The sequence below is a fragment of the Callospermophilus lateralis genome, chromosome 1 (genome assembly GCF_048772815.1).
Source record: "Callospermophilus lateralis isolate mCalLat2 chromosome 1, mCalLat2.hap1, whole genome shotgun sequence".
Taxonomy (NCBI): Eukaryota; Metazoa; Chordata; class Mammalia; order Rodentia; family Sciuridae; genus Callospermophilus; species Callospermophilus lateralis.
This window is the reverse complement of record NC_135305.1, coordinates 139,984,914-140,011,090: the sequence shown is the minus strand read 5'-3', so window position 1 is coordinate 140,011,090 and position 26,177 is coordinate 139,984,914. Positions and strand designations below refer to the sequence as shown.

Here is a 26,177-nt window from a genome sequence, read left to right as displayed (position 1 = left end):
GTAAAAATCTCATCAATATGTACAACTATCATGAACCAATAAAAAAAAACTGAGGGGAAAAATAAAACAAAGACCTAGCAGCCTGATTGGACCATCTCTAAAGTTCTGGCACATTCTCCATATCTCTATACCACTAAAAGATCCTGTAAGGTATTAAAAGAAATCAATTTGACATGGCCAGTTTATCTGTACAAAAAAATCTTGCTTTATAAAAATACTCTCTGAAGTAAAAAAAAAAAAATCATGTAAACACTGCCTCCAACTCACTGGGAAAAACTTCAAGCCTTTTTTGTCTCATATTTCCAATAGTTCGCAATTTTAATTGTTCAGCTTTCTTGAAGGTATCAATCTGTTTTCTTCTTATTAACAGAATTCACAGTCTACAGCTGCCTTTAAATATGACCTTGTGGTTTGATTGGCAGAAAAATATTATCAGAAGACTTATGATGTGCAAGAAAAAGTACATTGACTTGTATAAAGTGATGGTTGATTTCAACTGCCAACATAACTAAGGGTGCCACTGTGTAAGAGACAGCCAGCTGAGTGGCAGCCCCAGTAATTAAGTCATGGTTTTAATCAGCTTTCTTGCTGCTGTAACTAAAAGACCTGACAAGAACAATTTAAGAGAAGAAAAAGTTTATTTTGGGCTCACTGTTCCAAGGTCTCAATCTATAGTCTCAGTCAGCTACATTCCTTGAGCCTTGGGGAGAGGCAAAACATCATGGCGGAAGAGTGTGGTAGAGGGAAGCTAACAAGATGATCAGGAAGGAGGTGGGGAGAGGGAGGGAGGGAGAGAGAGAGAGAGAGAGAGAGAGAGAGGGAGGGAGGGAGGGAGGGGGAGAGGGAGAGAGAGAGAGAGAGAGAGAGAGAGAGAGAGAGAGACTGACTCTGATTCCACTTGCCAGATACAAAATATATATCCCCCAAGCATGCCCCCAGTGATCCCTCTTCCAGTCATCCCAGCATGCCATCAGTTACCACTCAGTTAATCTCCATCAGGGGATTAAGTCACTGATTGGTTATGGCTCTCATAACCCAAATCACTTCACCTATGAATGTTGTTGCATTGTCTCACACATGAGCTTTTGGGGGACACCTAATATCTAAATCATAACAGTTATAAATAACCTTGAGAATGCTTGAAGAAAAGATGCAATATCTGTAGTTGTTTCTTACCCACTAGCTGCTAATATGATAAAGATGCCAGTTAAGAGGGTAAAGTAGTATCCACAGTGATACATGCAATACCCATCTTTATAGCAGCACAATTCACAATACACAAACTATGAACCAGCCCAGCTGTCCATGAACACATGGATAAAGTGTGAGACACACACACACACACACACACACACACACACACACACAAATAGAGTTTTATTCAGCCATAAAGAAAAGTGAAATTATAAGACTTACAGGCAGTGTTTACATGATTTTTTTTTTTTTACTTCAGGGAGTATTTTTATAAAGCAAGACTTATAATTTGTAGGAAAATGAATAGAACTAGAGACCATGAGGTTAAGTGAAATAAGTCAAACTCAGAAGGTCAAGGAATGAAAGTTTTCTCTCACATGTGGAAGCTAGAGAGGAAAAAGGAAAAGAAAGGTGGGGGTGGATCTCATGAAAATCAAAGGGAGTTCAGTAGAGGAAAGGGACCAAGGGGTAGGAAGTGGGGAGTGAAGTGGGAAATGCTGGGGAGCAATACTGGACAAATTATATTGTTATATTGTGTGCATGAATGAATATGCAACAACAAATTCCACCACTATGTACAAGTATAGTGCACAGATAAAAATAAGGTAGAAAAAAATGTAAAGTAGAATAAAGGATAGACACCATGCCACAGGTAGAATAAAGGTGAGCATCGTAGGATACCATGGAACCCACTCATAACATATGTACTTTAGCCAAGACACTGTTTGAATATTTCAATTCTTTAAGTACATTTTGAAACTCATGGCTATCTCAGTTCTCCAGATGTTCAGGTATAGAAAGTAGATCCCATTAGAACTTTTGATTCTTATCTACTCCACTGAAGCCAGAGCCAGAGTTGTTCACTGCATCAGCCAGTGTTCATGCAAAAAAAAAAAAAAAATACTTGGGCTTTGAGGTGTGTACAATGACATATAAGTAGCAGAGTTGAGTCAGAAAGTGTGCTTTATGGACAAATCAGTCATCAGCAAGGCAATTAACAACTAGGAAGGACTTCATGAGTGTCAAAAACAAAATGAGAGATGCCAACATAATGCATAGCTCCAGTGGGAAAAGGCTCTGGTAAGCTGTGGAAACATTTGTGCTTCCAGTTCACTTCCAGAAACTTAATGTGCAAATGTCTCCTTTCAGTGAAGACTATGTAATCCTGGAAATTGTTACAAGGATCAGCTATGACACTCATGAGATTGAGAAGGAAGTTTAAATATTCCGGAAAAGAGAGTTTCGCTTTTATAGGAACTTGATATTGCTTAGCAGAGAGGTCTTCATCTCTTTGACACAATCGAAAGCCAAGATTGTGGTCTTCTGAGTGACAATCATCAGAGGCCCAGAAAAATACATAGTGGGAACTCCATAGTGAAAGATGTATATTTTGTCTGGGTGTGGTGTCACATGCCTGCAATCCCAGCAGCTGGGGAGGCTGAGGCAGGAGGATTGCAAGTTCAAAGTCAGCCTCAGCAATTTAGTGAAGCCCTAGCTCAAAAATTAAAAAGGGCTGGGGATGTGGCTCAATGTTTAAATGCCCCTGGGTTTAATCCCCAGTACCAAAAAAGAAAAAAAAAAAGCCAAAGACAAAGGGTCACATATCATATGATTCCATTTCACTGATCTGACATGTTGTAATATCCCTTTGCCACAAAAAATGTATATCTGGTCCAATGGGATGCTCACTGAGTGGGAGCAGACAGGTGGAGGGGCCCTTCTGTCATCCTGCATCTTCTGGAGGTGGCTTCCAAGACCCCAGTCCATGCCACCTTTCTTGGTGTCCTCCCACCTGGGTGCTTGTGAATACCTATACAGAGAGGCATGCAGTTGCCGCCTGCCTTGTGGGGGACTGAGTGAGAGACAGGGGATGGCAACTGCCACAAACCATCTGAGCACAAACTTGGTGTTGGCATGGTGGCCACTGGCCATGGGAAGCTGGGCTATTCTTTAAATTTTTGTATTTTATAAGGATTTGTTCAATTATCTCACAATGCAAATTCATTTTTAAAAGAAATAAATTATTTTAACATTTAGTACTCAAGTTTTCCTATCTGTATTCTCTTTTTTTTTCATTACCCAATAACGATGTTTTAGGATTACCTTTCTTCACCTGGCCTCTACATGCTCCCACACACACCGAACAGCTTTCTGGGACAGATGACCATGAATTTATTTGAGTTTATTTATCTGTAAAATACAGTTTTTACATCTCAATATTTTAAAAGTGGTTCTTTGAAGTAACCCTAGTTTGAATCCAAGTTCCACTGAACTCATGAAATTCATTTTCAGTATGTCTAGGTATGTGGATTAAAATGGTGAGGGCATCAAGCAGGGGGAGCCAGTGAAAAGCAGTCAGGAAGAGAATTTATTATAATCAAGGGTTAAAAATGGAGGAACTTGGGCTGGGGTTGTGGCTCAAGTGGTAGAGTGCTCGAGTAGCATGCGTGAGGCACTGGGTTTGATCCTCTGCACTGCATAAAAATAAAATGAAGATATTATGTCCACCTAAAACTAAAAAATAAATATTCTTTAAAAAATGGAGGGACTTTGATGGGGCAAAGGTGAGGGAGGGGATGGAGGGTTCACGGTGGCAGGAAAGATGGTGGAATGAGATGGACATCTTTACCCTAGGTACATGTATGACTGCACATATGGTACGATGCTACATTGTGTACAGTCGGAGAAATGAAAAGTTGTGCTTCAATTGCATACAATGAACCAAAACACATTCTGCTGTGATATATACGCAATTAAAATAAATAAATTTAAAGAGTTAGTTACAATAGGTCAGTAAAACAGAACAGAGGTTCTTTAGAATCACATATAAAGGGACAATTGATTTTCAAGAAAGGTACAAAGGTAACCTAAAACCTCCACCAGAAGACTTCTAGAACTCAGATATAAATTCAGCAAAGTAGCAGGACATAAGATTAACAGTCATAAATCAATCATATTCCTATATTCCTATATTCTGATATTCCTATCTGCTGAAAAAGAAATTAGGAAAACTATCCCATTCATAGTAGCCTTAAAAATACTTGGGAATCAACCTAACAAAAGAGGTGAAGGATCTCTAAAATGGAAATTATGGAACACTATAGAGGAAAATTGAAGAAGACCTTGGAAGATGGAAAGATCTCCCATGTTTTTGAATAGGCAGAATTAACATAATCAAAATGGCCATACTACCAAAAGCACTATGGGATTTAATGCAATTCCTTTAAAAATTCCAATTATGTTCTTCACAGAACTAGAAAAAGCAGTTTTGAAATTAATTTGGAAAACTAACAAGAGACTTAGAATAGCCAAAGCAATCCTTAGTCAGAAAAGTGAAGCAGCAGGCATCAAAATACCAGAGCTAGAATAACAAAACCAGAATAGTATTGGCACCAAAACAGGCATGATGACCAATGGAATAGAAAAGAGGACACAGAGACAAACCCACATAAATAGTTATCTCATACAAAGGTGCCAAAAACATATACTGGAGAAAATACAGCCTCTTTAATAAAATGGTGCTGGGAAGAACTAGAAATCCATATGTAACAGAATGAAATTGAACCCCTATCTCTCGTCCTGTACAAAACTCAAAGTGGATCAAAGATCTAGGAAGTAGACCAGAAACCCTGCAACTTCAAGAAGAAAATGTAGGCCCAACTCTCCAACATGTTGGCATAGGAACTGACTTACTTAATAAGACTCCTAAAGCACAAGAAATAAAAAATCATTAAGTGGGATGGCATCAAATTAAAAAGCTCTGCACAGCAAAGAAAATGAGAGGATGAAGGGAGAGACTACAGAATGGGAGATTTTTGGCCACCTCCTTCTCAGTTAGGGTATTAATGCCCAGAATACACAAAGAACTCAAAAAACCTTAACACCAAAACCCAAATAATCCAATCAATAAACGAGAAAAGGAATTAGACCCTTCTCAAAAGAAGAAATACAAGTGGTCGCAAATACCACTTGAAAAAATTTAACATCTCTAGCAATTAGGGAAATGCAAATCAAAACTACTCTGAGATTTCATCTCACTCCAGTCAGAATGACAATCATCAAGAATACAAATAATAATTGGGCTGGGGTTGTGGCTCAGTGATAGAGCATTTGCCTACCATGTGTGAGGCACTGAATTCGATCTTCAGCACCACATAAAAATAAATAAAATAAAGGTATTGTGTCCATCTACAACTAACAAAATATTTTAAAAAAGAATACAAATAATAATAAATGTTAGTGAGGATTTTGGGGAAAAAGGTTGATGTTAGGAGGCCATCTTGAAGAAGAAAGGTTCTGGGTTAGGAGTTGTGGGAGATGAGAAACGGGAGGTACTGAAGCTCTGACTAAATGATTAGGAGCTTTGTTCTCATTAGGTGGAATCCCCAAATTTGGGTCTGAATCTAAAGAGAGGAAGAGAATCAGCAAGAAGAGATAAAGAGAGTTAGGGAGTATGTGTATTATTCCCCTATCATCATTTGGTGTGGTGGGAGGTAGAGGGTCAGACATGACTGGGAGCCCAGCAGCCTAGTCTTTCAAGTCAGTTGTGGTGGAAATTGCTGGGAATTGTGAAGTGTAAGTGGGTAGGGGCAGGGAGTCTGTGGTGCCTGCAGCAGGTGGGGAAAATGAGAGGCAGGATTAGTTGTCGTGTAGTCTGCTGTGGTCTGTTTTACCCTCCAAGGCCTCCATTTTAACTTCCAAGATTTTGCTCTTCTTTTGACACTGAATGTTATTAGCAGAGTTCCTAATTCTTCCTCAGGAAGGTTAGAAGTTTGGGACAGCTCACCTGGACCCCACAGATGTGGCATTAGCAGAAGTAATGGAAACCATACCATCATTGGCATGGACAATTTCTTCTGCAGGGCTTATGACTAGCAGCTGTGGGTAGAGAACAGATCCCTGATGTACTAGATGAAGACTTTTCACCCTGCTTATCCTTCCTTGACCCCTTGGAGCTTGGAGAGCTAGGCAGATGATCTGTATTCAGGACTTCTTTGACCAACTTCTCTGGTATCACAGGTCAGTCTGGGGTTAGGTCAGAGAGCACTGTTTTATATGCTTCAGGTTGTCTCAGAGTCAGGACATATCCAGCAGGGCTGTGTGAGTTGGGGACAGGGAAGCTGCTTATGGAAGACACCAAGTCTATGGGATCACCTCACTGGGATGAGGTAGATCGGGATTTTGCTAATTCCCCATTGCTTGGAGTCCCCTTTCCTTATTGTCCTACAGGTTTCTCTCTTCCTGATCTTCCTCTTATTCCTTTGCCATCCACTCTTTCTTTCTTTCTTTCTTTCTTTCTTTCTTTCTTTCTTTCTTTCTTTCTTTCCTTCCTTCCTTCCTTCCTTCCTTCCTTCCTTCCTTCCTTCCTTCCTTCCTTCTTTCTTCTTCTTCTTCTTCTTCTTCTTCTTCTTCTTCTTCTTCTTCTTCTTCTTCTTCTTTTCTCTCTCTCTCTCTGTCTCTCTCTCTCTCTCTCTGTTACCCGTCGCGACCCCTTGCCCGCAAGGAAGACGCAACTCAGGAATCTTCTTTCAGCAGTTTATTCAGGCCCTTGATATTTCTTCTAATTCCTCCTCGGATGCCCCTCCCAGCCTTAATAAAGCATCCCAAGCCCCAATGCGAAGCTGCCACGTGGAACTTTCTCACAGGGTGCTGAGAAACCATGCACCAACTCTCCCAAACAAGGAGTTGTTTGCTACAGACCACAGTGGAGCCAGCGCCATCTTGCAATGGCGACCATAATCTGCAGAAACGGCTCACCACAGTTCCCCCCTTCTGTTTTCTGAAAACAATACAGGCGAGAGTAGAGGTCCTATCCCACTGTGTAGAAGTGGCTGCATAGTATGGCTCAGTCCTAAGGAGGGCCCTTCCCCAAATCTAAAGCCATATCAGCCGACGCCTTTTTTTGTGGGGCGGGGCGTGGACATCAAACCCGCATGTAATAGGACATGCTCTCCTTGAGGTCCACTTCAAGGATCACTCAAGTGCAGTGTCTTGTCTCGCATCCTGTATCGTGACGAAGGTGGACGAAGGGGGACAGCTGAGGCTGAACTGTGGCTATACACAACGACAAACGAGTTGACAGCACCCTGAAAGAAAGGCACGGACTTTAAGGCGATAGAGAAGCATTAGTGTGGAAACCCACCTGCGTGCAATGGCAGCAAGACCGGCAGAGTGCAAGGGCTTTCCAACACTAAGAGAATAACGAGGAAAGACATGCCGATCCCAGTGCAATGTTATAATAACTTGGGGTGCAACGACCATGTCAAAGATTTACTGTTTAAGATGCGCAAGCCAGACTTGAGGTGAATTGTCATTTTCTAAAGCTGCAAGAGCTTGGATGATCATAGTCTTATCGTGAGCATTGTGGGCCTTGAGGCGACAGAGAAACCACAAACAGAGAAACATACCGAAGCAACACATTGCATCAAAAATGCCTACCCCCACCCACTCTTTAAAAAAGGAAAAAGCAGAAGATATCCAATCGGTGAATTGACCCAAAGTCACGGGATCAACACGGGTGTTATTTAAGACAGCTATCTGGGTTAGTTGAGACTGGATCATGTCTTTTGTTTTCATGGACCAATTTTTAGCCAAATATTTGTCAATGATGCGGGAAGCATTTCTGGAATCATTAAATCTGACAGAGGTTATGTATAAATGTGTACGTTGGTCAACACAACCCAAAAGCACTAAGTCAGCCAATTTTTTTACCTGAGTTTGGAGTAAGTCTATTTTTTGGTTGGCAGCTAAAATCCCTGACAAAATATGTTGATTAATTGTATTTTGGGATTCAAGTATGGTGGAAGTTTGTTGGACAACTTGATTAATGGTGGCAGCAGTTTGTACTTGATTGGCCATAGCCATTTCGGCCGTAACCGCTGCAGCAGCAGATATCGCCACGGCTGTCACTATAGCCGCTGTGATTCCAAAATCTCTGTGGACTCTAAGTAGCTCAACAATAGGGAATTTATCAGGATCTGCAGTGACCGGGATTGGGACAAAAGTTGGAATTTTTATAATTACTGTTACAGTCCAGGAACCATTCCAACACTCAGATAAGAGACAGGTAGTATGAGAACAATCCAGCATCCCCGATGAGGTGGCCTTAGCCAAAAGGAATAAGAAGGGGGATTGGACACAGACCATTGCAGGAGGCAATGTGGCATTATACAACAGAGAGTTGAATGAAACAGATGTAAGTCTATTACCTTGTTCACTTTCCCTAACAGTACCAGAAATATTAGCCAGTCAACTTTTGGCTCCTACCAACTGAGCCAGTGCAGAAATATCGGCTGAAGCCCCCTTTTCATTGGAAATCAGCCATTGAAACCAGGACCAACCTACTCCTGTAGAGGAGCTGGCACTATTGTTAAAGCTATAAACATACCTCTTAAGAGAGGGGGAAAGGGAGAAACCTTTAGTAACTTGATGTTTCTCCCAAGAATGATCCTGACAAGGCGTAAATGTTGGGGGGAAACCAAGATTAGGGGAACAGTAAGGAGAGGCCTTGAAATGAGTGGCATTATAAATACTACTAGAAGAAGGAGGCACTGGGATTAGTGCCTCGGAGATAATAGCCAAGGTAGTTATGTTAAGAGCAGAGCTGCTGTTTGTGGGGGTCTCTGAGCCTGATTGTTTCTCCGAAGCTACCTTGTTTAATACAGCACTGATAATGTTTTTTGAGACCTGATTGGACCGCAATGGGTCCTCCCAGTTAGTCAAATTTTTGGTCTTAAGGCTAATGTAATTAGCGTTTTTAAGGCTGAAACAAAAAACTCCTGTGAGATTAACTTGAGATTGATTAAAAATTTTCTCCATGTCCCCTCTAGGAGAGGCACAGGGAGCAGACATCTCACATGAGGTAGAAAAAAGAGTGGGGAGGACACTAGAATTACCATGAACCGGCATCGGCATTGGCCAGGCCCGTGCCACTGCCCACCACCGCATTGGTGTCGCCTGTGCCATCGGCACCAGCACCAGAGCCAGAGCACTTAGCAGAATGAAGATCCTCATCACAGGATTGTTGTGGTATCTCTTGTTGTTGGTCAGTTGATGTCGAGACTCTTTTTGTCAAGCGTTCAGGGACCCACAACGGTTCCGTACGATCCTGGGGAAAAACACATACAGATCCTCGTGCCCATGTCAGCACGGGGTCAGGGCCGTTCCATTGGCCCGTAAGAGCATCCTTCCACTTAACATAGCCAATCACAGAGGGCTGAGGAGACACATGTCTATCGGCTGCAGAGCGACCATGAATATCCAAATTTAAAAAATTAATGGTAAAGAGAGCTAAGGACAGGCGTTCTTTAGGAGTGTGTTCAGCTCCTATTCCCCCTTTTTGTTTTTGTAAAGTTTTTTTTTAAGGTGCGATGAGTACGCTCAACAATGTCTTGTCCTTGAGGATTATAAGGCAAACCATGAGTAAGTTGTACTCCCATAGTAGAACAAAAAGCTGTAAATTGTCTGTCAGTATAAGCAGGTCCATTATTAGTCTTAAGGGATGCAGGTGCACCCCATGTTGCCCATGTCTCTAAACAGTGAGTAATGACATTACGTGTCTTTTTTCCCGATAAAGCAGAAGCATGGATAATTCCAGAGCACGTATCAACGGAAACATGCACATACTTAAGGTTACCAAAGTCAGGTATATGTGTCACATCCATTTGTCAAACAACCAATGGCTTTAATCCCCGTGGGTTTACTCCATAATTAGGGGGATGAAGAAATGTGACACAATGGGGACATTGTAATACTATCTGCCGAGCATCCGCTCTTGAAATGGAAAAACGCCTGCACAGCGTTAATGTATTAACATGGAAGTTTTGGTGAAACAACTTAGCCCCCTCTAAGGAGGAAGCCAAGCATATCAATTGACCTCTAGTGGCTAAGTCCGCACAGGCATTACCCTGGGATAACGGACCAGGAAGAGAGGTGTGAGCCCTGATATGTATTGGATAAAAGGAAGCAGTGCGGTTAGAGATAAGTTGTTGAAGCTGAGTAAAGTAAACAGACACATTGTGGGCATCACTAATAGCTCCCACGGCCTCCAGGACTTTTAGTGTTTGTACCACATAGCTGGAGTCCGAAATAAGATTAAAAGGAAAAGAACACTGTTTAAAAACTTTAATAACAATTTGTAGTTCTACCCATTGTGGATTTTTAGGAGCAAATTGATGTTGGATAGGGGGAGAGTCATTAATTACATAAGTTTTCATTCTAGACTTGGAACCATCAGTAAAAATGTTAACAGCCCCCTCTATGTTTGGGCATGGAAAGCTCTCCTCGAAACACCCCCACCGTACGGCGGCGGGTCCGGAGGATCATTTTTTTTTTTTTTTGAGCTCCTGTTTATTTTTGTTCCCTTCTCCCATAGTTAGACTCCCTAGCTGCCGAGACAGTCTCCCGAGCTCCTCCTTCTCATCGTCCTCCTCTTCTGACCCACTTTTGCATGGGAGTGTGCACAGTGTACTGAGATCTGGATACAAGCGTTTTCTCCCCCGTTTCTCGCTCTGTACATTCCCTTCCTCCTGAAATATCTCACTCCGTGCCAGAGACAATCGCCTCCTCCCCTGTTTCTCGCTCCGCACACTGCCATCCTCCTGAAATACGTCACTGCCTGCCATTTTTGATCTTTTTTTATGTAATTGCTCTAAAACTTCTTGTCCTTTAGTAAGTGCTTCCTGACATCTGCCATCTGCAAGGCAACTACGGATCATCTTCCAAAGGGGTATCACCCCACCCTCTAATATGCCCTGCTCAGAAGCAAAGTCAAGATCTGTGCCTAACTTATCCCAGCTAGGTATAGTAAGGCTGCCCGAGAACGCGAACCACGGTGCAGCAATATCTGTCTTCTGTAAAAATCTCTGTAAAGTACTACGTTTCACTTTTAGGCCCTTGGAACGTAACAGGTTATCTAGGGCCAGGAGAAGCGGACTTGAAGATACGGCACCCATGACACAACAAAAGACGCACAAAAAACAAAAGTGAAAGTAAGAGCGAAAGTACACAGTGCAGCTGTAATAAGATGTAATGCTCTCTCTGGCTTTACAGAGGAGCTGCCGCTTTGATAGCGGGTCCCAATTACCTGGGACTAATCTCCGCTTTGATAGCGGGTCCCAATTACCTGGGACTGATCTCCGCTTTGATAGCGGGTCCCAATTACCTGGGACTGATCTCCGCTTTGATAGCGGGTCCCACTTACCTGGGACTAACCGGTGCACCACCCCTGACTGCTGAAAGTTCTGGTTCCCGGGTTTCGGCACCACTTGTCGCGACCCCTTGCCCGCAAGGAAGACGCAACTCAGGAATCTTCTTTCAGCAGTTTATTCAGGCCCTTGATATTTCTTCTAATTCCTCCTCGGATGCCCCTCCCAGCCTTAATAAAGCATCCCAAGCCCCAATGCGAAGCTGCCACGTGGAACTTTCTCACAGGGTGCTGAGAAACCATGCACCAACTCTCCCAAACAAGGAGTTGTTTGCTACAGACCACAGTGGAGCCAGCGCCATCTTGCAATGGTGATCATAATCTGCAGAAACAGCTCACCACAGTTACCCCTTCCTTAGTCTCCTCTAGAGCTCTCAACTGTGTTTCCTCTGGGAACTGAATGTCATGGGATCCACTTCCTGGTCTACTTGTCAGGTAGTGCAGGCAGAGAGTAGTAGTATCAGTCTGTTTATTACTCTGTATTCAAAACCTATGATAAAACAATGGAGTGAGATCCAGGAGATGAGGGTCTTGTCCCTCATCTACCACAAAAAGATTGTGTCTCCTTGGGAATGTCCTAATTTTCCCAGAGTCCATTTCCTTTTCTTTGTTTTGACAGAGTCATAGTAGACGACTCAAAATAATATCTATGGATTCATCTTGATGTGACTGTAGCCATCTAAAGTTATAGCCACCTCTGACGGTCCCAGAGTAAACTCTAGTCTAGTTTTCCTACATGATTTTCCAACATAGTACAAATAGACAAAACCATTAGAATGACATATGGAACTTTACAACAGGACTCTTGAGCCAGGAACATGCCTGACTTAGGTATTAGCTTATTCTAAAACAGGTACATTTTGGTGAGGATGAAGCCATTTTTATCCTAACCAATATATACACTCTTCCTTCTCAACCAAATGCAGGGATCCATTTAGTCTTGCTGTTGCATAGAATCACATTTCTTTCAGTAAACTCCCAATATATTGCATTCTTTTTTTTTTCTTTTTATTATTTTTTATTTTATTTTTTTATTGGTTATTCAAAACATTACAAAGACTGCAGAATCACATCGGTTACACATCCACATTTTTACATAATACCATAATAGTAACTGTTGTATTCTGCTACCTTTCCTATCAATATATTGCATTCTGTGCAAATATAAAACTGGCTGCTTCTCTTTCTTTTGGTGTCATGGCAACTTCAGCTTGGTTCTTGTACACTGGGGATGGGTTGTTCCAGAACAACATCCAGATCTGTTGCAGTGATATTATTGGTATTCTAAAACAAATTAAGACAATTACTTTTGAAGTTGTACAACCTCTGTACCTATTTTTTTAGGGTCCTCATTTTATAGGTGACAAGATGAACACACACAGCATGAGATGACTTGATCAGAGGCTCAAAAGTAGATGGAAATAAAACAAAAATCCCCTTTTCTTCTTCAGTTCACTTAGCTAACACAGGCTGGAGAATATTGAGCTGGGACATAGATTATAACTTTGTGTAGTTCCCCCGCCCCTACACACCCTTTCTTGGAAATGGGGTCTAGTTATGTTTCCCAGGTTGACTTTGAACTCCTGGGCTCAAGTGATCCTCTTGCCTCAGCCTCCTGAGCAGCTGGGACTAAAGGTGTATATCACCATGCTCAGCTCTATAATGTATCATAAAGGAAGCAATTCTAATAGGACCTTCAAATAGTATCAAGAAGTATCTTGTGAAATTTACAGCTCCATTTTCATGTTGTTCCAGTTGTATGACTGCCAGATAATCATCTGAACTTATGGATGCCTCTCTGAATTAAAATTCTGAAATGAGGATTATCAATGGTACTACTCATGCAGGGGACCTATAGAAGATAGGTTTGAGAAGGAAAAGGAGAGCATTAAAAATGAAGCATCTTTATCTGAAGTCCATAATTGTCTGAAAATTCATTCTAGTTTATCTGTTATATTAGTTTTTGGTCCAGGAATTTTTTGTTTGTTTGTTTGTTTGTTTTTTGCTTTGCTTTCTCTGGTCTTTTCCATCGCATACCATTCATCCACAGTCTATGATACAATTGATGGTTTAAACCCTGGAACATAAGAGATACAGAATTAGAGAGAAAAAAAAAATATATATATATTGCTCTGAAGCTTCTCATGAAAACATAAAATTATTTTCAGCCTCAATTTTTCAGTTTCTTTGATTTATACCGATTCAATTTTCATATTGAGAATAGTGCATTTGTGATTTGGTTTCAAGTAAGATGTAAACACCCATTATTCTCTTGCCATATCAATTCAGATAAAAAAGAAAATCTTCCCAGAATGCATGAAACAGCTGTTTGTAATTTGAAATGTAAATCATAGAAGGGAAGGTAGGAGGGCTGGGGAGCACTTGCCTAGGATGCATGAAGTCCAGGGTTCAATCCCCAGAACTTCAGGAAGAAGAAGAAGAAGGAGAAGGAGAAGGAGAAGGAGGGGGAGGGGGAGGGGGAGGGAGAGCGGGGAGGTGAGCACAGGTAGGAAGACAGGGGTTTTAAGTGTCTCTGATTCAGAGGTGAATTTTCTGTTTCTTCTTTGGTCTCCCCTGTCAGGGACTCCACACAGCCCTGGGACTGAAAAGGGTTCCATGGGAGACAGGAAAATCTCCTTGCTCAGGGTTGCATCATGAGAAAGGTGACTCCTGATGCTCAAAGTAGGATTGAGAAAATGTGTTTCCCTTTCCTTTTGTTGTTTTCTACAATCCATTTTAAACACACCAGACTCTAGAACACTCTCTAGAACTGACAACAGTCACAGTGGAGGTAGGAAGGACCTTATTTTCTGGATGTAGGAGCATATTGTCAAGAGGATGGCACAAAAATTCCCTTTCCCCTCTGTGTCTTTCTGGTACTCCCCTGGTACTTACATGTGCATAGGAATAGGTGTGCATAGCAAGAAATGTACCCATTTTTTTTTTGACCAGAGGGGAAAAAAGTAGAACACCAGAGGAAGAAAGAACCAAGGAGATTGTATAGAGGGATGTGGTTGGGAAAGCAATGTCCCCCAGATTACCTTTAACTTTCTGCATTTACCTCCGTACTGTACACATATTATTCTGATACTAAAAAAGATAGGAAAACTGAAAATAGGGTTAAGGGATAGATCACTGACCAGTTCTCAGATGGGAAACTGCATGGTACATAGGACAGATGCCGCTAGAACTGAGAAGCTTTTGTTAATTAAATAGGCATAGAAACCGTCAGCCACTCATGGCAGGCTTGAATTTGCATGCTGAATTTGATTTGGTAGATTGTCTGTTAAGACAGAACTATGCAAACAGAATTTTATATAATAAGATGCAGAATTTTATAAAATAATATTGCATAAGTCCAGGACAGAATCCAAAAATATGGACATACAGAGGATCCAGAAAACCTCAGTGGTCATGTGAAAGACAGTCAGAAGATGACAGAGGTGTTGGATCTCTCTGACAAAGCTTTCAGGGCAGCAATTATAAAAATCATCCCAGAAATAAGGACAAACCCTGTTGAAGTGTATTGAAAGCTAGAAATTATAGTAAGGAAATGAAAGCTTAAAGGAGAACTGAGTAGAATGATAAATGAAAACTCTCCAAGGAGGCATGGACTGAAGATTAGATATGAGTGGCAGATGAGTGGTCTTGCAATATAAACGAATCAAGGTTAAATAAGGAAGGGAAAGGACAAATGAGAAAAAAAGAATCCTCTTCAAGAAGAAAATTACTATTATCACTACCCTGTGGGATAATCATATGACCTATTATATATACAGTGAGTGCCCTCAAGGAGAAGACACGTCGGTAGAAATAACAGCAAGATCTTTAGTTTGTTAAGGACAAATAGATCTGTAGATTCAAAAAGCTCAAGGAAGGTCAGCATAGGAATATGGAGAGAACCACATGAAGGCTCATCAAATGCAAAGCTTGATGAAAACCTCTAGCATCCTATTGTGCTTCAGCAATTATTCAATGGCTAATAAAATGTTAGCTACAGAAATTTGTTCCCTGAAGATTCTATCAGAAAATTTCTTTTTCTTTCTCATTCTGCCCCACTGTTCACAACACAAACCCCAGTCTCAAGACCCCATCTCATTCTTCCACAGGGGAGCTGAATTTTGATGATGGTATCAGAAGTGACTTATTTATTCATGGCCCAAAAAACTTCAGGAAAGATGCACCTAGGGGCATTCATTTATTATGCTGACTGAATGGGTGTGAATACATACCTACATATTGCTCATTCCTGAATCCCCACTCAAACTGGACAATTCAGTTTAAGTAAATTTTAAGCATTTAAAAAAACATTCACAAACAAGGATTCCAGGAACAGAAGAATGGAGAGCCACACATATTTGAAGCAGGGATCAGATTGACAGGTGGTAATGTACTAAGATCTGAGAAAGCCAAATTTTCAGTGTGCAATCAGAGCTATCCTGAGATGTCTGCAATTCTCAGTGTCTGTGGGTTGGAGGAGATGGGTGTGTGGAAAATGGAAAATAGAACAAGTGGAGATGATTGAGAAGCAAATTGGTCTCCATACTTCCCTGTCCATGGCTCTACCCTTCTTTATTCTCTGCAGAAGGTAAAGCACAGATCTGTGTAAAGGGGAGTCCAGGCAGAGCTGGCACTGAAGTATCAGAAGGAGAACGCTATGTGCCTCACAAATGCTGAGTGCTGTGATCACCTCCCTCTAAGGATCACCCCCTTCAGAGCCTTCCATCAGGGGAAGCTGACTTGCCAAGGCATTGTCAGCAGGAACATCTTATAATCCTGAGAATATAATGCCTAGGTGAGATCCAGATTCTTGACTGTACTTCCTCATTTCTGCTACTCTTGTCTGGAAGTTTCCTATTTTCCATTTATGCCCAAAGCCCCATCATCCAGAATTATCATCTACCCTCTTCCCATCAAGGGAACTGTTCTCAGACCTACTGTAGAGACCTTGCTGGGTTAAGGAGCAGAGAATATGGGGAACATGATCCCCTCTGACAAGATTCCTGCAGAATTCCTATTATGTGGCATACAACTCAGAAAACTTTGGTGACCGGCCAAGAAAAGACCTTATCTTTTTCCATGATTCTTGCCTGCTTGGGATTAAGAGATATAGGAATATATGGCCATGTTTGCCATTATACCTGTTCATTGGATTGTAAATATTTACTTCATGATGCATCAAATCACAATAACAAAATTAAAAAATTAAAGTGAAATGTACCTAAATTATTTTCCTTTTCTTAATGATAAAGAACAGGGACTCAGAATAAAAGTAAAAGGAGAGCTGGGGTTGTGGCTTAGTGGGAGAGAGCTTGCCTGACATGTGTGAGGCACTGGGTTCGATTCTCAGCACCACATATAAATAAATGAATAAAATAAAGTTCTAATCCCTGGCTGTAACAGCAACTCTGATGTCCTGGGAAACCTGATTTTATCCCCACCACAATCATCACTAGAGAGGTTGCTCTACTCAAAGTGTAGTCTTCCACCCAGCTACTTAAGCATCATTAGGGAGCATGTAAATTCTCATGTCCCATTCCACCTACTGAATCAAACTCTCTGGGAGTAGAACTCAACAATCTGTTTTAAAATAAGATTCCAAGGTGATTCTTATGGGCATTAAAGATCAAAAATATTAAATTGCATAAAGCATTCTATTGTCATATATATTTTTAATTAAAACAAATAAAAACTTAAAATAAAGGTCTATCAACAACTAAAAAACTTTTAAAAAGAAAAATAAATAAAAGTGAAAGTAGATATATTTTTTTAAAAAAAAAATAGAGTGAAAGTAGCACCTTTGTGGGTTTTCTTGTAGATGATGGAAAAAAGTTTTGCAGAATATAAGAATAAAGAAATGGAAAACACAAAGATGGAGCCAGTGAAAAGACACTGTCATTCTCACACTGCTCTGATTAGGCTGAGGTCAAAGCCTGTTTGAACCCTCATTTTTGCCCCTCTACCAGCCCAGAAAGCAGGTGGCAATGAAAGAAAGATACCCTTGAAAGTGGAATCCTGGGTGGTTCAAATAATGAAACAAGAATGTGGCCTTGGCTTTTTGCTGAGGAATTCTCTAAAGAGAATGGAAATTGCCCTCAGTGCTGATCCCTGATGATATTGAAACATAAAACAGTGGCAATGTAACCATTTTCTCATGTTTTTAAAAAATTAATAAAAATATGTATAATTATTTGAGAAAGCACAGGGAAATGTTTATGAATTTTGAGTCTCAACTTACACAAAATGCAATGTGTAATGGTAATGCCAGAAATGTTATATAGAAGTGAACATGAAAATTTAAATCATGGCTATTTTATTGCTAACACTGGAAAGTTCTGGCAAGCTGGTAAATGTTGATCATTGTTCTGAGTCCTCTGGGGCCCATACCAGCTAATAAAAGAATTCCTGAAGATAAAATTGGATGTACACACACACACACACACACACACACACACACTTATGTATCTATTGATGGTGTTCAACTTACAATGGTTTCTTTTTTTTTTTTTTAAAGAAAGAGTGAGAGAGAGGGAGAGAGAGAGAGAATTTTTTTTTTAATATTTATTTTTTAGTATTTGGCGGACACAACATCTTTGTTTGTATGTGGTGCTGAGGATCGAACCCAGGCCGCACGCATGCCAGGCGAGCGCGCTACCACATGAGCCACATCCCCAGCCCTTACAATGGTTTCTTTAGGAGTTTTTGACTTTATTACGGTGCAAAAGCAGTACATATTCAGCAGAAACCATACTTAAGTTTGGAATTTTGCTAGCAAGATGTGACTTGAAACTCTCTTGTGATACTGGGAAGTGGAGCTCTCTGTCAGCACAGCAATCATAAGAGTAAACACCCAATACTCTATACTGTACGGTGTTGATAAGCTATAATGCTCAGTAAGCTATGTATTTGGATGCATTAGCACTTACATGTTCAAATTCTGATGGGTTTATCAGAATACAACCCCACTGTAGGATTCAAAATGGCAAATTAGAGAAAGTCACTTTCCTGGTTGCTCCATGGTATGAAACCAAGAAATCAGACATGCAGCTTCTCTGCAAGGTGAGAAAGAGAGACTTTACTGGGGATTAATTCTGGACATTCAAAGCAGATTGGGGACACAGGAGAATGGATATAACATAATAAAGAAGAAATCCCCAGTGCCACCAAAATCCTCCCTGTGCAAAAATAGTGGAGGGATACATTAATTAAAGGAATCTGCATTTTAAGGAGGTCTGAGGCATTCCTGGGTATGGAGAGATCAGAGATCAAAGACTAACCTGAAAGGTGTATGCACAATAGACTGCCCAACTAACCTAAAGGGTGTCCTGCACAATATCTCTCTTTTAAATTTTTTTTTGTTGTTGTATATAGACAGAATGTCTTTATTTTATTTGTTTATTTTTATGTGATACTGAGGATTGAACCCAGTGCCTCACATATCTAGGCAAGCGCTCTGCCACTGAGCCACAACCCTGGCCCCACAATATCTCTTTATCCTGGCTGCTGGGGAGAACAGAGGAAGAAACCAATTTGCAGTTGCAGTGCAGGGGGCTAACAGATGGGGGAACCAAATCCTGGCAACTGTGCCTATCTTGAAATAGAGTGTGCCTACGTGACCAGGAGAAGATCAAACATGGTGAGGGGTTTTTACAGGGGAATACTCATGGGGGAAACCTATTTGGTTTCCCATACCCTCTACTCTGGCTGCTTGAAAGATGGTTTGGGAGAGATGCCCCTGACCAGGAATTCAAAAGGGCTGGTGTCTCGAGGGGCAAAAATTTTTTGACGCATGGAGTAGAGGGCAAGAAGTAAAGAATGTCCACACACTTCTGCCCCTTTCAATGGTTTATTCACTCAAATTGCTCAATACAATTTCACTCTATAGGTTCCTAATCAAGAAAACGACAATCCTTAATGCTAGGCACTGCAATAGACATAATCAATTCACAGCAAACAATTCTAGATTAATTCTAAGCACTGCAAACATACTTAATCATGAAAGGCTAATGACAGACATTCCCTCTGCATGCTAAGTTCAAAAGTCTTACGTCCAGCAAATTCACACTCACTCAGACAGCGGTGATCAGGTCCCGAACCAAGGCAGGCTTCTCCTGGCATGGAGTGGACAAAAGGTTGGAGAGAGGGTTGTATGGAGAAGTTGTGGCTCTCACCGGGGTCCGATAAGGTGGTAGAGTTTGAGGGGACTGAGAATCACTTAGAGGATCAGGGAAATGATGACAAGTGATGGGATGTCAGTTCAGGCCCTCCGGCTCCAGTGCATCCTTGTTTCAGCTGGCTGAATCCCTATTCATTAGCTCTATTGTTTATACTAAATTTTGGGGCTTTTGACCCTCCTTTCAATCCTTATCAGCTACCACTGGATTTCTCCATGACATCATTTACCCTGGGGTCAGAAACATCTGGTCTGGTGGTTTCCACACTGATCTTCTCCCCTTTCCCTCTTATCAGGCGAGAACAGCCTGCCAGAGGCTTCACTCTGTTTATCAGGGTGAGGGAAAGTGACTTGTTTATGGCTGAGGGCCATACTGGAGGGCTCCATTAGGTGTGCCTACTGAGACTGCAGGTTTTAAACTGGAGTTTTAAAAATGGAGTTGCTTAGGCTCAGGCCTAAGGCCATTCTCCCAGCTGGGGAGAAATTGATTGAGTTCAGAGACAATCTGAGATTCCAGAAAACAAATGACTGAGGGAAAACAAGGATTGGCTTCTCCACTGCATAAGGGAAAACCAGGGGTTTTCCTAGGAGACAGTCTCCCAGCATTGTCCAGCAACTGTTTGGCCTGGGAGGTGTACTGATTTAAAAGTTTCAGACCAATCACCATTCAAGGAAGAACCTGGATCCTACCTAAGCCTAAACCCTTCCCCCGGGAGCCCCACCTATAGGATTTCCCTCCACACTCCAGCAACCCCACCTAACATAGCTGAGAAGGGAAGCCGAGAATATTTTGAACTCCAGAAACAATTTCTTAATGTTTCCTTGATCCCATTTTCCCCCCTTTTCTTTTTCTCTATGTTTAATTGTGACCTGAATGGTTCACGGACACCTACACATATTCATATCTGTTTCTTTTTTTCTCATTCCTAGCATTTTTTGAAGGCAGTTATTTTTCATAGATCAGTATTTTGAGGACTTAGATATTTGAGTAGTATATATCAGTTTTGTTCTTGTACTCTTTTATTTTTATGAAATTTTTATTTTATGCATTTTTCTCTCTCACTCATCTGTTTCTCTTTTCTTCTGCTTAACAGCCAAGCTCTATGATCTTTTATGCTACCTTTACTTTTTTAATATTTATTTTTTAGTTGTAGTTGGACACAATACCTTTACTTTATTTATTTTTATGTGGTGCTGAGGATCAAACCCAGGGTCTTGGCACGTGCTAGGTGAGTGCTGTACCGCTGAGCCACAACTCCAGTCCCTCTACCTTTGCTTTTTACTTCTATTTTCTCTCCTCCTTCCTCACAATTATCAGATCCTACATTAATTCTTTTCTATCCCTATTCATCATTTAAAATTGTAAACCTTATGTAAATTTGCTGTTTTTACCACGGCCAATAACTGATCATTTAATTTATGTTTATTGTGATAATTAATGTTACAGAGACCAAAGCCGGAACCATTTGGTTTAATGCTGCAAGTTGTTTTCATTGGTTCTTTTTATTATTTGTCTCCCTCTAAATGGTGAGGTACTGTAAAACTTCAGGGATACTATAGGTCCACAGGGTAGAAACTCTATTCCCTCGAAACTATGCTGTTAGATGGGTAGACACATAAACAACATGAAAAAGCAAGGGAAAAAATCACCCCAAATAAACCAAAATAATTCAATAGCAGAATCCATCTATACCAGAGTGGAAGAAATATCAGAGAAGGAATTTAGAATTATCATAGTTAAAATGATCTGTGAGGCAAAAAGATGATCTAAGGAGTGAAATCACAGAGAAAATACAGGAAGTGAAAGATTACTTCAGTAAAGATATAGAGACTCTGAAAAAAAAAAAAAAGCAGAAATCCTTGAAGTGAAGGAATCAATCAACCAAATTAAAAATTCAATAGAAAACACGGAAGAACAAATCAACACCACAAGTAGTAGAAGACATGAAATAATTAAAATCAGAGCTGAAACCAAGGAAACTGAAACAAACAAACAAACGAACAAAAAACAAAAAACACAAAGAAACAAAAAGCCAAGCTTCCAAAAAAAAAAAAATCAGATTTCTAACATTTGTGATGAAAAAGTAAACAACACCATGGATACCACAAATGACAGAAACTATTTTGAAAATCCATACTCCAACAAAATAGAAAATCATGAATATGACCAAACCATATTGAATCAGGAAGACAGAAAATTTAAACATCAATACACTAATTTAAACAATTTTGATGCTGCTCTACATTCAGTCTCCAGAAATTCATTAAAGTCACCATGGAAATGTTTGCAGGAGGTACTTGCTCCAGTGACTTCTGCTTCAGTTAAGCTGACTTAAACTGTGAGAAACATCTACTCAAGTCCTTTTGCATATTCCATTTAGTTGCTTTAATTTTCTTGAGTTGTAGTGGTTCTTTATATATTAATTCCCCATAATGCATGATTTGAAAATATTTGCTATCATTTTATAGATTTTTTCCCTTTCTTGAATATGTTATTTATGCTGAAAATGTCTTTTAATTTTAATGAAAGCCAATTTACCTGTTATTCTTTTTTTTTTTTGCTCTTACTTTTATGCCTTATCAAATAATCCAAGGTCACAAAGTCTTAGCCCTATTCTTTTTTTTTAATCAGCATCTTCTATTTTTAGCTCCTATACTTAAGCTTTTGATCTATTTGGAGTTAATTTTTATATATAGTATGTAGTAGAGGTCTAACTTCACTCTTTTGCATGTGATAATTAAGTTGTTTTAGTAGCATTTGTAGAAAGGACTATTGTACAGACAGTAGAACTTTTTGTAGACTTATTAAAAATCTTGTTGTCCAGAGATGAGTTAATTTAGCTCTCAAATCACATATCTATCCCATTGCTCTCTGTATCTATTTTATGCAAGTACCACACTGGATTAACACAGCTCTGATAGTAAATGATGAAATTGGAAAATTTGAGTCCTCCAAATATGCTATTTTTCAAGATAAATTTGTCCATTTATGTTCCTTTCAATTTCATGCTAATTTCTAGAATTCTTTCTCTACAAAAAGAATGTCAGAATTTTTATATGCATTGCATGACACTGTAGAACAGTTTTTGTGATATTGCCATCGTATTGATATTCTTTTGATTCATGAACATACAGATATTAAAATTTATTGGTGTGGTCTTTTTTTATTCAATGATAATTTCTAGAAGTGTATCCATCTTTCCTTCCCTAATTAAATTTATCCCACCATATGCTATTATTTTAGATGTTATTTTGTGAATAACAAATTTGTCTTAAATTCATTTTTCTGTATTGGTGTTGAAACACCCAGGAAAAAGCAACTTTTGCATTGATCTTATGCCTTACATCTTTGCAGGATTTGATTATTAGTTCTGAGACTTTTTATGGAATTTTTGATATATGGGATCATGTCCTTTATGAATAGAGATAATCTGATTTTGTTTATTTAGGCTTGAATGCTTTTACTATGGTTCTTTTCTGATTGATCCAGCTAGAATTTCAAGTCCAGTGATAAATAGCAATAATAAAAGTGTATATCTTTGTCTTACTGCTGATCATGTGGAAGGTTTTTAGCTTTTTTAAAAATACCTTTGTTTTATTTATTTATTTTTTTTATATGGTGCTGAGGATTGCACCCAGTGCCTCACTCATATGAGGTGAATGCTCAACCTCTGAGCTACAACCCCAGCCCAGTTTTTAGCTTTTAATGCTGTTAAAATATAGACTTATATAATATTATATATGCTTCACCAGAAAAAAATTGTAAAAGCCAAAAAGAATACATAATAAATGAAGTAGGAAATATAGATCCATAGAAACCAAAACTTTGTAAAATTTAAAGAGAAAGTGGGGAGTTACCTCAGCCCCAAAATGGATAGGAAGAGTTATAAGACACTGACATTCAACTAGAACCTATTTGTAAATGGACTATTTTAGATTAAGTTGCAGTTAGTTGGGTAAACTGAGGCTCTGTTCATTCCTGTTCCACTGCTTTTTGAACCTTCCTTCATTAAGGTACACAATTCAGCAGAAACTCAGTCTATTGTTAACCAACTATCTCTCTGTACCAGGAAAGTTTCCTGAGTCATTCTTTAGAAATGTGAATGTACTCAAACTGTTCTTCTATGTACCTCTATATCCCATGGAAGTCTGATGGAAGATCTAACAAGGGACAAAGTTGAGGAGGAGTCACAATTTAGTGGAAGGTAAGGCTGCCTTTTCTTTTTTTTAAGGTTGCCTTTTCTGACATAGACTTTTTTTTGTTTCTTTTTAAATTAACTTCAGCCATGAATATCTGATCATTATAGATGACATACAATTTTATACGCTGAAGAATGCCAACTGAAAGCATATTATCAAATGATACCCAACTCAAGATGGCATTCATGTGTGATAGCATCAGTTATAGACTGTATGGTAGTTAAGAATTTCCCTAAATAATACCTTTTCTGAATGAAAAGGAAATTTTGTACATGGAGTTGAGAAATCTTCCATGCCATTTTGTACTTTTTGTGCAAGTGCCCTCTGGGCTTTATTTTGTGACCATTTCCTGGATCACTGTTTCACATTCAGCTTTCTCATGTCACCACAGTGACAAAAGTCCTGTGTAAACAGGAAATGGCATGATATGATCCTCATAGTGTCCTCTCTCTAATACTAGGAGCAAATAAAAACCATATATATTCCCAACTTACTCCCTTACTAAGGAAATATCTAAGTGCTGAGAAAGGGTTGGAGTTTCTTGCTTGTTTTCTCAGGGAAGGCACCCTGATTTCAGATTTCTGCGGAAAAGAGGACTGGGAGTTTTTATATCATTTTGTATGTATGGATTTGTGTGCAGGAGGTTTTGGATGTATCTATATGTGAGTACATGTGGAGTGACTGTGAATATGTTTGTGTGTGTGTGTGTGTGTTTGTGTGTGTTTCCCCAGAAAATATGTTCCTACACGTATAGCACAATACAAGTGGCAATTTAAAAAATCCACACCTCTGTACATATCATAGAAATCAATTCACTTAATGCTCACCACAGCATAATCTGACGGTTTCTTTAATATCATCATTTCTTAGATGGAGATGATGCAGTGACCCCTGCAGGGTCAAGAGATCCTGTAAGAGGAAAAGGCAAATGAGAAGCCAGGCACTGGAGCCCGTGCTGAGACTCTGGGCTACAGAACTGTATTTATCACTCAGCTGTGGGATAACTAGTCACCATGCCAGGGAGTTCTAGCACATGTGTGTACCCTTGGGGGGATTATAGTATTCAGATACCCCCAACACTCTCCATCATCATAACGTGGCCTCAGTGTTCACATAACACTGGTGGAGATGGGTACATTTAACAGCAGACAAGGGACAATGACAAATAGTAATTTAAAATACAATGTGGCTGTTAGCTTGGTGCCCACCCACCTTGTCGAAAAAAAATCTTTTTTTCTAGCTGGATTAAAGCACCAACATTCACCAAATGCTGAACTCTACCATGAATTGTCCCACAGGGGGCTAGTGTGAGCACTGGCAGCCACTGACACAACAGATATGCACATGTTGTGTAGAAAAAGAAGACAGGAAAGAAAAAATATCACATTGTTAGTAGTGGTTATTATTATTATTTTTTTAGAGAGAAAGAGAGAGAATTTTTTTTAATATTTATTTTTTAGTTTTTGGTGGACACAACATCTTTTTTTTATTGGTTGCTCAAAACATTACAATGATCTTGACATATCATATATCATACATTTGATTCAAATGGGGTATGAATTCTTATTTTTCCTACGTGTACAGATTGCAGGATCACATTGATTATACAGCCACGTTTATACATACTGCTATACTAGTGTCTGTTATATTCTGCTGCCTTTCCTATCCCCTTCCTATCCCTCCTCCCCTCCCCTCCCCTCCCCTCCTATCATCTCTCCCTACCCCATTTACTGTAACTCATTTTTCTCTCTTTTTCCCCTTCCCCCTCATATCCTCTTATATGTAATTTTGTGTAACAATGAGGGTCTCCTTCCATCTTCTGTGCAATTCCCCTTCTCTCTCCCATTCCCTCCCACCTCTCGTCCCTGCTTAATGGTAATCTTTTTCTCATGCTCTTCCTCCCTGCTCTGTTTTGAGTCACCCTCCTTATATCAAAGAAGACATTCGGCATTTGTTTTTTAGGGATTGGCTAACTTCACTTAGCATAATCTGCTCTAATGCCATCCATTTCCCTGCAAATGCCATGATTTCATTATTTTTTAGTGCTGAGTAATATTCCATGACACAACATCTTTATTTTATTTTTATGTGGTGCTGAGGATCGAACCCAGCGCTCCGTGCATGCCAGGCGAGCGCACTACCACTTGAGCCACATTCCCAGCCCCAATAGAGGTTATTTTTAAATGGTAGGATTTCAGTAATGTCAAATCTTCTTTTAAGTTAGCTTTATAAAAATGATCAATTTACAAATAAATTCCATGTCAAGCAAATGCTTCCAAATAGTTCATGAGTGGCACTATCAATATAAAGACAATCACTCTGTGTCCTCTTGTTTCCACTAAGGACTTAGTGGAGTCACTTGCAAGTGACAGCAAAGATGAGGAGGACACAGTGAATGTCCAGTGG

At 39.9% G+C, this 26,177-nt stretch overlaps 1 protein-coding gene and 1 pseudogene across 4 annotated transcripts in view; one reads left to right on the top strand and one right to left on the bottom strand.

The window, feature by feature from the left end:
• The window catches only part of Znf70 (zinc finger protein 70), a 76,708-nt gene that overhangs the window by 32,281 nt on the left and 18,250 nt on the right, over nucleotides 1-26,177 (top strand). The gene's annotated exons all lie outside the window — the stretch shown is intronic.
• On the bottom strand, nucleotides 345-3,126 carry LOC143399013 (membrane-bound glycerophospholipid O-acyltransferase 1-like; annotated as a pseudogene).